Source organism: Pongo abelii, chromosome 4 (assembly GCF_028885655.2).
Source record: "Pongo abelii isolate AG06213 chromosome 4, NHGRI_mPonAbe1-v2.0_pri, whole genome shotgun sequence".
In the NCBI taxonomy this organism is placed as follows: Eukaryota; Metazoa; Chordata; class Mammalia; order Primates; family Hominidae; genus Pongo; species Pongo abelii.
The window spans coordinates 174514993-174528414 of record NC_071989.2 but is presented as its reverse complement, the minus strand read 5'-3'; the positions used below and the strand labels follow the sequence as shown (position 1 = coordinate 174528414).

General features: G+C 36.5%; 1 long non-coding RNA gene across 1 annotated transcript in view; it reads right to left on the bottom strand.

The window, feature by feature from the left end:
- Positions 1 to 13422, bottom strand: part of LOC129059610 (uncharacterized) — a 1962070-nt gene that overhangs the window by 579565 nt on the left and 1369083 nt on the right. The window lies entirely within an intron of this gene.

Genomic DNA, 13422 nt, shown 5'->3' with positions numbered 1-13422 from the left:
GCGTTAACTTAGTCCTGAGCTCTCTTCCATGGCGTCTGTCATGTGTCTGCAAGTAGCACACACATTTTAATGGTACTTTGATCTATAGAAAATTCTGAGGTGGTCTTCTTATTTATGTTTTTCTAGTGACTACTGCTTAATTTCTGGAAAATTACATGGGTGGAAGGGAAAATCATTGGTGAAGTTATACTCCTTTGCAGAGAAGCTGTCCTGTTGGAGGGTGGAGATGGCATAGTGAGCTCAGCAGCTGGTTCAAACACTTAGAATCCCTGGATGCAGAGGCTCAGATCTCAGCAGGACTCACTCGACCATTCATCCTTCCAAGGTAGATAAATTGAATGTTGCACAATTTAGAATGTGTGTGTCTTTCAGATAATGCCTTAGAAAGCAAATTCTGTATGAACATTAAAGACTACATAGCACTATAGAGGAATAGGGGCCACCCTGTGTCCTTGGCCTAAATTTCCTCCTTCCCTAATGTGGTAGGGTGGACTACTTCAGATACCAATATTTTACTGTTGCTAAGTCCATGCCGTTTGCTTGGTCACTAGAATCCTTCAGAATAAAATGAACTTTATTAACAGAAAACTGTTTTGACTTACTATGAGTGCCTCCAAAGTTGACTCTAACTTCCCTGTGCTTTTTAATGATGTCCCCATCACAGAGACTTCAGCCCTCACAGACTGGAACAAACACATTTCGCAGGTGAAAGGTAGCTTGATCTCTCCTACAGGAGGTCTGTAGTCAAGCTCTGATACCAGGGGAAATTCCACCACTGAGGGCTCCCTGCCCTGAAGATAACCCAGTTGAAGGCACTGAAAGATGTGGAAAAGGACATTATGAACAAATGAAGGGCAGGAAACCCAGGTACAGTCACCAGGCGGCTGAACCTTTTATTTTTTTTCTTTTACAGATTACCAAACTTTGCAATGAATTTGGATGGAGATTCAAAACTGAAGTCTGGATAATTTATTTAGCCACAATATCTAATACATTTTCAAAGACTTTATATAAATAAACCCTTTAACAGTATAATACACATTCTTATTTTTATAATTGTAGAAAATTTTCATTCATTCCATCATGATATAGTGGTTTCATATGTATTTTTATCCCTCACCTCCCTTCCAATACTCTCCATTCCCTGGCACCTAGAGACCTGTTCCTTTCTAAGAAATTCACCAACTGGAACCCATTACCAGGCAATGAACCCAAAGAAATGAGGAGTCAAAGTTTTGACTTCTGAGTTCCAAAAGCAGACGTTTACATGAAAGGCAAAATGACAAAGAGAAGTATCAGTCCTGATAGAACAAGTTCTTTCTGCCTATTGGAGTCTAGATAAAATTGACAGATAGGATGAAGGCAGAAGGAGGTGAGCTAGAATGACGATGATAAAGAGGTGAAACCAAGGATGCAAGGAACAAGATTTGAAAGAAGTGGGGACAACACCCAGAAATATCTCAGCATCTCCTTGAGTCAGCAACAGAAGGCCACACAGGAACCGAATAAGCCCTTTAGGCCAAAACACAATTCATTCATTCTATTAGATTTGATTGGGTGCTCATCATGGTGCCAAACACGGTGTCAAGTGATAAAAACAAAATATTAATAATATATTGTAGTATATTAATATATATTTATATATATTAATTCTATATATAGTGACAGCTAGTCGTGTGTGTGTGTGTATATATATATAAAACTAGCTTTGAACTCTTCAGAAGTTCAAAGTTAGTTTGAAAGACAAATATAATAATTATAATACCGGGTAAAATCATCCAGGAGGTCTGAGAAGGTGATAATTGATTTGAGGACTGCAGTTTTCTGAGAAAAGAATTTATTTGGCAATTCTTTCTTTACGTACAACAGAATGATTCCCAAAAGATCACCTCCCATCCCTGCTCTCTTCCTCCTGGAAAATACAGGAATAGGAACAAGTAAGCTTCATATAATGAGAAAATATGGATGAAAGATGTGTTGCTAGGAAGGATTAAAGAGCCAAAGAAAGTTTGGGAAATAGATGGGTTTTTGTTTTTTTGTTTTACTTTTTGTGCTGGAGCAAATAGCCACGATGAGATACAAAGATTTTAAATGAAAGTAAAAGATTTTGTATGATTTGGCCAAAGTGACTCTTAAACTAAGCCAAAGATCTACCATTTGTCTCAGAAGAAAGAGAGAAAGAATGAGTGGGAATTATAGATCCTGTGGAAATGAAGTAACAAGTGGAAGGGCCTATCAAGCTTGTGCTTGGTGTGGTAAGGAAGGTGATGGCTTACAGGACGGGGATATCAAATCAGAATCTTTACCTTTTCAATGCTGTGATAATAGAATCGTGAAGTTAAAATTGATTTGATAATTATTTCAATCCCTTTAAAATATTTTGAATCTGTCTATCGATCATGTATCCAGTCTTTTGGACAAATCTGTAATTTAGTTGATTATCTTATTTATTAATGGGCACAGGATATGGTAGAGTATAGACATGCAGTTTTTCCAAATCTGCATTTTGTAGCTGGAAATATTTAATAAAAAATTGTTCACGATTTTATCAGCTTGATTCATGAAAATAAAAAAAAATAATAAAAATGAATACCTGAAAAGAAAGCCAAGTTTACCTCTAATAAAGCTATGTTAGAGGTTGCAAGATGTTTTTGGAGCTCAAGTTGGATTTTCCCACGTGGGCTGTCATGCTACTTTCTTTTGACTCTGTGTACCTCATATTCTCAAAGCTACGTCACTGGTGATCCCATCTGAATGAGGAGTTATTCACCCTCTCAGAAGCAGGAATTATATAAGTATTTTCACAACCCCACTCTTTTAAGAAACATGAGATTGCCATGTATTCCAGACCTAGGATCCATTCAAAGGAGACTACCTATGGATTCCTGGATGACTCTTCTTCTCATACCTCTTCTTTTTGATCTCTGCTCACTGCAAGCTCCACCTCCCGGGTTCACGCCATTCTCCTGCCTCAGCCTCCCGAGTAGCTGGGACTACATGCACCCGCCAACACACCCGGCTAATATTTTGTATTTTTAGTAGAGACGGGGTTTCACCGTGTTAACCAGGATGGTCTCGATCTCCTGACCTTGTGATCCTCCCGCCTCGGCCTCCCAAAGTGCTGGGATTACAGGTGTGATCTCATACCTCTTCTTTACACAGCATCTATTTCTCATATATTATCCCCTCCATTCTTGTTGCCCCATATGAGTAATGCATCCTATATTGTATTAGACTCCAGAATTGCTCTTGTCCACTTGCCTTGACTCTGTAACTCTGTAGTTTCACCTGATTACTCTTCTCTAAGATCCTTTCCCAAACATTGCCCTTCTCTGAACCTCTAAGGTAGCTGGAGACCCTGCTTTGCTATCTAACTTATATTCACTCTTATTCACTGGAGACTACTTTCCTTTTCTTTATTGGTGGAACCAGATTAAGTGGTTCTACATGGTCTACTACTCTTTCTGTGTCACAATGGAGATAAATACTGAATAAATTCATTGCCAGTTTTCACACACCAGACTAAACCTCCAGACATCACAATTGCCTACATTTTACCTGGTTTTGGGCCATGTGTAATTTCCAAGCCTTGTTTTTATAGTTGGTTCAGGTGATCTAATCGTTACTCTGCTCTAAGGACCCCACATTGATGCACACATACACAGCCACTTGGGACATAGAAATTTACTGAATATATAGAGACAAATAGCAGAGACAAGGCTATAGAGGACTTGGGAAGACTCTAAATACACATCTGGCTGAAATGGAGCAGGGGGTGGAGATAGAATACAGAGACAAAACAGGATACCAATTGCTGCAGCAAGGCAGTCATTTACTTTCCATCCCTATTATCCCAACAATACAATAAACATAGAGCAGGGACATTTAAAACTCTACTAAGATGAGCTTATTTGACGTCTTTAACATTCTCCCTGATTGGCCTTATCACACTTTCCTACCTTATACCACATTACTCCTCTAAGAACAACATGCTCCAGAAATATCTACTGATTTATAATTCCAGGCACATGTCACATTCCTTGATATTGGTATACTACTGAATTAGGTACATATTCAAAATATAACCCCTCCCCTCCAGTTCTACAAAGTCGATTTAAAGAGAGATGCATAAAACGCCAAATAACATAAAACACAGGATTGTACCTGCCGGAAAACAAACAACTTGGAAAGTGAAACTCAGTTTGTAGAGTAGGGGAAGGGCAAAATACAGAGTGGCATAACAAAGAGGCAAAGAACTGACTAGGTGAAGTTTCAGGTTCTTGAATCAAACCCACCAGAATTTGAATCTTGATCCTCTCATTCACTCACAGTGGGGTCAGTTGCTGAAATATTCACTGCTCAAGTTTCCATATTTGTAAAGTTCTTTATTTTTAAAGCTTCTAGCACATAGGAAGTGCTTAATGTAAGTTAATCAACATCACTTATGAAATAGCACTTTTTAAGAGACAGCAACTTAACAGGAGAATTTAAAAGTAAAAATGAGTGTAAATAATTCATTATTGGTGCTCAGTTAATATTTGTTCACAGCATACCCTCAGAAATACGAGGAATAAAGTTTCCCTGAGGATTCACCTCAAAGAGTGAATAAAATCTCTCAAATTTAAATTCCTTACTTTTTATTAGACATCTGCAAGATTTGAAGTATTGTGCTAAGAAGTTTCATGCATACAATTTCATTTAAATTTTATAACAATTTTGAGTCTATAATATTATTACAGTTTTATAGATGAAAAACTAGTACCCAGAAAAGTGAAGTGATTTTTCCCAAGTTCCATACTTGTAAGAGGGTTGAGAATCTGGGTTCTGCAAATCATAGCCTAGGTTTTTTTTTTTTTTTTGATGTATATACGGCTCATTAAGGAAAAAAAGTAACAAACAAAAGGAAAATTAGATAGATAGAAGAGACAGAATGAATTATCCTAACAAAGAAAATACAGTGCATAACCACCAACCTAAACAGACCAACTGCAAAATCGATAGCTAATGCAAAAATAAAAAAGAAATAAGAAAAATGGCTGTCCAGGTGGAAGGTTAACACATATAAACAGGACTGAAAAGACTTAGGGAATGTGCCAGACTTTGCTGTCACGTGAACAGCAGAATCTTCGGAAACATAATCTTCAAATGGAAAGGGTGATGATACTTACGAATAGCTCAAATTTTCTTAAAAGTTCTATTATCATTAAGAGTTTATTCATATTAAGAAACAGATTCAGTTACGCTGCTTCAGCAAAAATGTGCTAAAAGAATAAATAAATGTGTCTTAAAATTTGTCAGACCTGGAGAGCAGACTTTTTGTCCACGCATCTCTTCTTTCATCTACCCTTCTATTTGCCAACTAACTAGCTCCCCCGTCAATTGCCTTAACTCTTATGCCATTATCACTCTTTCACATACAAATTTGGTTTTGGTTTGCATGGCGCCAACTCCAACTCAAGGCCTTTTTATAATTACGTTTTGTGTGTGTGTGTGTGTGTGTGTATTAACATCTTTGGCTAGCCTGTGGATTCAATGGTTTAGGCTGAGGCAAGTAATCAGCATTTTTTCTAGACAATTGTGTTGGGAAAGTCACACAGTGTTGCACATGGCCATTTAGACAGTAACAGTGAGGTTTCCAGAAGGGTCCCTTAAAAGCCAGACTATGGAGAGCAGGCTATTATGCCACTTAAACCTTGTCTTGGGTAGAACAGGAGATATAACACCTAGAGGAGTGCATTGTGTCATACATATAGAAACTATATGAAATATAATGCAATGATTTTAGCAACGCGTGTCATCAAAAAATAGTTATGGGTTAAAGGTTTATTACAAAAGTTAGACGAACATTAACTGTTGGCAATTATTCCTCCAAGGCCATAAAATCTCAATTAAACAAAACGAAATACTTTCTCCTTTTTAAAGTGCTGTTTTAAAAGTATACATGAAAGGCATATACATCACACTAGAATGAATTACATGCTTATTTATAGTTACTAACTCATGACAGGGAGGGGGATTTAAAATAAGTAAAGTTAGGAGAGTTAGACTTGCCTCCGAAAGTATGGTACCAGGAATCCTAGGAGAGTTACATAAAATTTTCTTCTTTCCTTTTTGCTCGTTTCGGTATCAAGTTTAGAGAAAAGAAATACGATTCTTTTCCAATCAATATTTTGAATCCATTGTACTATATTCTTTGTTTTTCCTTCTGCTGCAGTGTGTATTTAGAAATACATTCACCACTGAAGGGGAGCTGGTCAGAGATCTTGCTCTCACCAGCACATTTTATACAGGTTGTTTGTCCAGATGACCATTTCCCATAGCCTATCACAGCTATCTTACAATCTTATTCCATTTCTTGATAGTATTTTTAAAGTCATGGCTCCTGGACTATTTTTCCCTGCTCTCTTGACACTGTCTGCATGCTAGCACCTTTTACTTTTGAAACGGGCACTATTCATTGTTGCAAACTCAAGGTCATTTTGTGAACCTGTTTGTACTCACAGATGTCCATCCTGAATCAAAAAGCATTATGATTAAATGAGAGAAAAAACAATCAATTAGTTAAGATATTTCTATCAATTTGGGCTTACCAAGTTATATTTTATTAGATATACAACTTTAAGTAAGCCACCTAAAATTTAAACCAATTTCAGGTGAAAATTATTGAATTTCAATCTTGAAGAAAGTAAGGAATCTTCCTACTTAAGAAGTTCTTCAGTCAGTAACTGCAGTTCGTTTGCTAGGAGACTTTGAAATATACCAGAAAACAGGCTGGCTGGCAGGTTGGTTTGTGCTGCAAGATATTCTGACAACCTGTCAAAGTTCCACTTTTCTCACATTCTACCAACTTCTCTTTTCTAAAGAAAGCATGAAATGTCAAAATGACAGGTGCCGAAGCACAGCAGCATCCAGCTTCTGGGCCTATTACCTCAGGAAGGAAGGAGCTGAAAAGTTGTGCAAATGACACATGCTGAAGAGTGATATAATTTGCCAGCTAAAGGAGTGGCTTGATGGGGCTCGTATTAACCCTTTGGGGCTGACTAATTTGAGGTACATCCTTTGGGAGGAAATTCTAGAGGTAGCTAGAGAAGAAAAAATACATAGCTTTTGAGAAATAACTTTCATAAATAATTGGGTACCATTTTCTTTATTGTTGGTGACTTTTTCCAATTAATTTGTTGAATGAAATCAACATTGCCTAGCTACAGAAGATCTGTTGTTGCAGTTTCACAGTTTTCAAATGGAAGGATAGGGCATGTAGCCAGAAGAAAGATAAAAACATGAGAAGCAATTGCAATTGTATCTCTACGGAATCTGTTCGCGTGTGTGTGTGTGTGTGTGTGTGTGTGTATAAATACCTCTTGAGAGAGTTAAGTATGACACAGTTAATTGGGAAAAAGCCTATCTAAATTAATTGACAAGACTGAGTTATGAAATACAACTTTCAAAAATTTTTTATTTTACTACTTTTAAGTTCTGAGTATGTCTTATACAGATAATAGTAACTTGCAACCCTCAGCCATTTCTTTAAAATGTACAGAGAAGTCCTATAAAAGAGCAATTTCTTCTAAGTGACGAATAGTTCTTAATTGTGTTAATAGTTTCCACTTTGTATGGTAAACAGAAGTTATGTTTGAGGACAATGGAAATAGATAAGTAAGACTGTGGTGATCATAGTCTTTGGCTGGCAGAAGAATGGACAGGGAATCTAATAAAACAAGAAAATTTGAAGGATTGGAAGAAGAAGAAACAGATCGACTTCCCAGATTTCAGAAGGGTCTACAAAGTTAAGGATGAGACTAGGAAAAGATTTGGAAGTGGCCGAGAGAGAGAGAGAGAGAGTTAGTTCTAGGTTTCCGGGTTCTGGGAGAAAATGGGATTTAATGGTAGGAGTCTGGAAATGTAATCCTACCAGTTCCCTGAGAAGTTATATCACATAGCAGTTAGGAATTGAGACTCTGAAGTTGTACTGCAAATAACTGTGACCTTGGGCCTGCTACCCAATTCTCGTTGTTCAAAATTTATCTACTTGAAAACAGAGGTACTTGAAGTATCTGCCTCATAGTGTTGTGAGAAATTAAGTGTGATTATGTGTACACGTAGCAGTTATTTAATGATGATATCTTTAGAAAACCAGTTAAAAATGACTTTGTTTCTTATGATTTCAGAAGAAAATAAAAGGGGGGAATGGTATCAAATTAGAGTGATCAATCAGACAAGGAAATTTCTTAGCCTGAAGGGAGTTAGGACTCTATTACTACAAGAGGAGGGGCTTCAATTAACCAATCTGTTTACTGAATCTTTATACTACATTAGTTAAATGCTTTTAACAACAATCAGAGAGATAGCTGTGTGTGATGTTGCTGATGAAGAGTTACAATAGCAACAGCTAATCATTACTGAGCATCTATCAATTGCCAGGCAATGTATTAAGAGTTAAAGACTATATGATTGATATAACTTATCCCACTTATAATCCATGTGGGTAATGTAATTTTTACCTTTATTTGACTGAAATGGAGTATTTTTTTCAGAGTCACATAGCGGCAGGTGCCACACATCTCGGGCAATTTGACTGGGAAGATGGTGTTCCAACGCACTTTCTTGTGATTTCATTCCCAAATCAGAGAAAAAATACTTAAGGATGAGGGGGAAGTGATGGATATTTTCAAAGAAGAACGTCATATTATTGAAAAATGATCAGTATCCCCTTTATGGTAGGAATTTATGCAGGATTCTTATCTACATTAATCTGTCTCTCAAGTGGGATGGGTTTCTTCTGCTCTAAGAAGATGGTAGTTACCCCTTTAAAATATATGATTGACAAAAATTCAAGGAGTGTCAAAGAGCCATAATGAAAAGCAAGAGCAAAAGAGGTAAGTTTTGCTCTCTTTCACTCCATCCAAGGAGCCGTTACTGGAATCCATTATTGTTGCTTCCTAGTTTATATCCGGTTCTATCTTTGTAATAAGATGCTATAAGATAGCATCTCCCTGGACCCTTCACCTTCACTTCATACTTTTGATGAAGGTGTTTTGACTGTCACTCTCCTTATCTCCCAATATTTGAGAGGTAACGGGGAATATTGGAAAGGTTTGACAATCTAGAATATTGCATTACCCTGGTAAAATTGAATAGTATAGAAAGAGGCTGATGACCCAATTAAAGCCACTGAGATTGACTGTGAATTTGGCTAGAACTATTACAATAGATGCATGTTCTATTTTTTGCTGATTCTGAGATTATTTAGGATAATGTGACCTGGAGCTATTGCGGCCACCACAGAAAGCCTCAGAATGAAGACCATCTAGCCGAAGACAGAGCCAAGAGAGGTCCTCATCACAGTACTTGAGTCCCAGGATCAAACCTTAAGTTAATTACAACTGGAATTCCCCCCTTTTTTTTTTGGCTTAAAAAGGTTCAAAGCTTTAACATTTGATTGTTTTCATTTGCAATTTCACCTGTATTAAAAGATATAAAATCTTCCTATTTGAAGTTGTCTGTCAGCAACTCAAAAAACTACACTTTGTTCACCATGTCATGATGACTGGAAACCTGGGAACTACAATTCCCACAGTACTTTGCTGGCAGGTGTTTGGCTTATCATCTACCATGAAAGTCACATAAATTAAATTGAAAAGTAAAGGGCAGTTGGAAGTGATGGTTTTGTTACTATAACAACAATACGCAGTTCGATGGATTCAAATTTTGCAAAAAATCCTGCAGGAACCTATTAATAGTTCCTAGGAAATCACCTGATTCTAGGCTGTAAACTGTAGTGATCATTCCCGTGGCCTCTGCACTTTCTTGACTCTCTGAATAAAAATAAAATTTGGTAGCAAAAATGAGATATTGACAGTTTCCCCAAACTTAGATTATTCAGTCTTACCAAAGGATCTATAGCACCTAATTATCTCTATTATCTTCCACGTGCTTTGGAATACCTAGAGATGTTTACAGTTTTGTTCGGATCACACAGGAACATTATATTTGCTGTCAGAAATAATTCCAGGGAAAAAAGACATTCAAAAGTGGTGATGAAAGGGAGTCCATCTTTAATAGTTAGAGGGGAAAGAGGTGCCCATAACATTGTAGAGCAGAAAATGAGAAACTAATGTTCCAAAGCATTCAGTGTCAAACAACTATTTTAATTATATTGTAGCAACCTTAAATTAAGTAGATCAAGAAGCTTCTGCAATGCAATAATATGTAGACTGTGATGCATTCACAGAAAAGCAGTATGGCTGATTCTAACTGCACTGGAGGGCTTTCAGGAAGAGCATGTCAAGAACAGAGATTTCAATTTTCAGCTCAAGATATTGTCAGAAAACCATAGAACTTCTGTGATTACCCTAAAGAAGTATTCCTTTTTACAGCGAGGGCTGATATATCCGAAAAATAGAGCCGACATTGAATTCTTCAGGTTAAATAATGAATTAGATTTATAGACACACCACGTCTCATATGAAAGCTAGGCCACTGTTTGGCAAAAGGTGGAACTCTGGGAATTGTAATGGAAATATTTGGGTAGACGCAAATGACTGTGAGTGTCTTGCCTCTCTAAATCTCATTGAACTTCCTTTACCGGCAACAGCAGCCCCCCTGCATCCGCCATCTAAGACAACCTACCCCTTCCTTGAATACCTATAATGACATAATTTGAGGCAGAGCTCTTTCAAGGGGGTGGAAATATTTTTTAACATCCAACCCTAGTGCCCAGCTTTGCCTCTAGACCCTTGACTAGAATCAGAAATAACTTTAGGAAATGTCTTCAAAGACCCACCCAGAAAGAGCTAGCATATGCATAAGATAGACTTCAACATGTTAAAACACTTAAAATTTAAAACACACAAACACATCATATGTTTTAAAAATCATGGGCTATATATATATATTACACACACACGCACACACACAGAGATTCCAAGAGTGCTATGTTAGAATTTGTCTAATTCCACCAATAATGATACAAATACCAGAGATTTTGAATTCAAGGTGTTAGCATGAACAGATGGCCACGGTTCTCACGGTTTTCCGGGTTGATAGACTGAAACATGGACTCAGTATTAGCCTACAATTAGCCTGCATTGTAATGTACAGAAAAGAAACCAAAGGTTTAACAGAATAGGAATGTTGGATTAATCCATGCATTCTATTCATCCATCCCTCACTATATTTCTTAGAAGGGCCCTAAGAAATATTGTCACCAATGCCTCAATAATTACATTATTATCCTAACAATGCATTTGTAAGGATCTCTATAATTGCCATACTTTACTGTTTGGGATAACAATCACATCATCCCTTTCTTGCTCTCCTAACAATGCATTTGTAAGGATCTCTATAATTGCCATACTTTACTGTTTGGGATAACAATCACATCATCCCTTTCTTGCTCTCTGCCCTTGGTCAAGCTACCTAAACTCGCTGAGACTCGGTTTCCTTAACTGTAAGATGAGAATAACAATACCCACTTTGTTGAGTAATTGACAGTCTTGGTACAAAAATAAATATTAATGTTTTATTGTGTGTTCTATATATAAGACACTCTTCTAAAGCTATGCATTATGTTATTTAATCCTTTGAACAATTAAATTAGTATGTACTTTGTCTAGCCCCCTTTTACAGGCAAAACATTTGATCCCACTTAGGCCATGGTAAACCCAAGATTTGAACTAAGGTAGCTTGACTCTAAGACTTGCATATTTAAGCACTATGCTGTACTACATAGAGCAGACTCTCCATAAATATAAATTATCATTATCATCATCAGCACCATTAGCAACATCACCATTATTATGTGATCATTTCTCTTTATTTTGTGATCATAGTTTGTACTTTATCCTCACTTTATAGTCATACTTATATTAAGGTACTTCTGATCAAAGATGGATGTAGGAAGGTTTTAAATAACAAATAAACGTTGATGATCACAGTATAATAAGATCTACAAATCACGATTTCTATAGATCTGAGTTTCCTGATCTAAAATGGAATATATACAATTGTATGCCACCTGGGGTCTGTTTTAGTTCTATTAAGCAAGTTTTAGCAAGTTTATTCTTTCAAGGCTGTCAGCTCGTGATACATAGCATATGCTCACAGCTTCAGTTAGAAGGATCATGGATGGTGGCAATATCAAAGCCCCTTCTCATTAAATATTAGTTATATTAACATTAATTTAATGCACAGAATTTCATCCTGGGGCTCCTAGAGCCTCAAGAAAAGCCTAGGATATGTTATTTATGCTTTTGCTTGATAAAAAATAAATTCTTTCTAGAGGATACCATTCTACCCAAAGATCAATTGCCACAGATTATTTTTTGTTTCTATTAAGATTTCATAGGTTCATTAAAATTGTGTGTGTATATATACATATACAAGGACTATTGCTGATGGAAAAATTTAGAAATGTGGTATGGCCTTAATTTTTATGCAATCATTTCAACTGCAACTTAATAAGAGAAGTTTCTTAGGTCTGTTGGGAAATTGTAGTGCCTTCTAAAAACTTGATGTTTAGAGTTTGTTTGAAAGTTTGTGATTGCTTTATTCAAATGTAAATTTCCCTTAAATTACAAAATAAAATGCTAGGTTAAGTAGCATTACCTCTTTTATCATTTAGACTTCTGAGACCTTAAATTCAGTCTAGAATTTTAACGAATGAATTATAATACCCACCTCTTTCAGCACCAATTATCATCATCCTTGATGTATAAAAGGCCATTTTTATTAATTATTGTAAAACATAGATAATGCAAACAAAAGAGTCTGTCCCAGTTCCAGAAAATTTACAAAAACAAAACAAAGATTACAATGAGACCCTTACATGCAGACTCTGTGTCACGTCAGATCAATCAGCTGAGAAAAGAATAATTCAGCCAGGAAGTTCATTGTTTGATGGACACAATGCCAATTAACTAATTTGACACGATGCAGTTAACAGGTTTGACTTATTTTTTTTTTTAACAAATTGACTGCCTTTACTTCTTGTTTCAGTGTCACGTAGATGTGGTAGCAGATAACAGTAACAATATTGAATCAAGAGGTTAAGTGATTTAATTTTGAAGACATTACTATTACAGAGGCCACATTTAATAAATCAATATGTTTAAGATGCTTGGAGATCTATGGATTAAAGATGACTTTGCTTGTGGAGTGCCTAATAATCATTATACGTTCCAAACCCACACACAATACTAAGAGCTTGTCTTTCTTAGTTGTCGATAATTCTATGCAACTCCAGTTGGCCCCAAACCTCCCCTCCACCCAACACTGGCTGGCTTTCTTCAACAGAAATCATCCACTTCTCTATAATAATAGATCAAACTCTGCACCTCCCTGCCTCAGCCTTAATTACTGGTGCTTGACAAGTTTAGTTTAAAATATCAATACAATAGTTACAGTAAGCAGAGAACAAGTCAT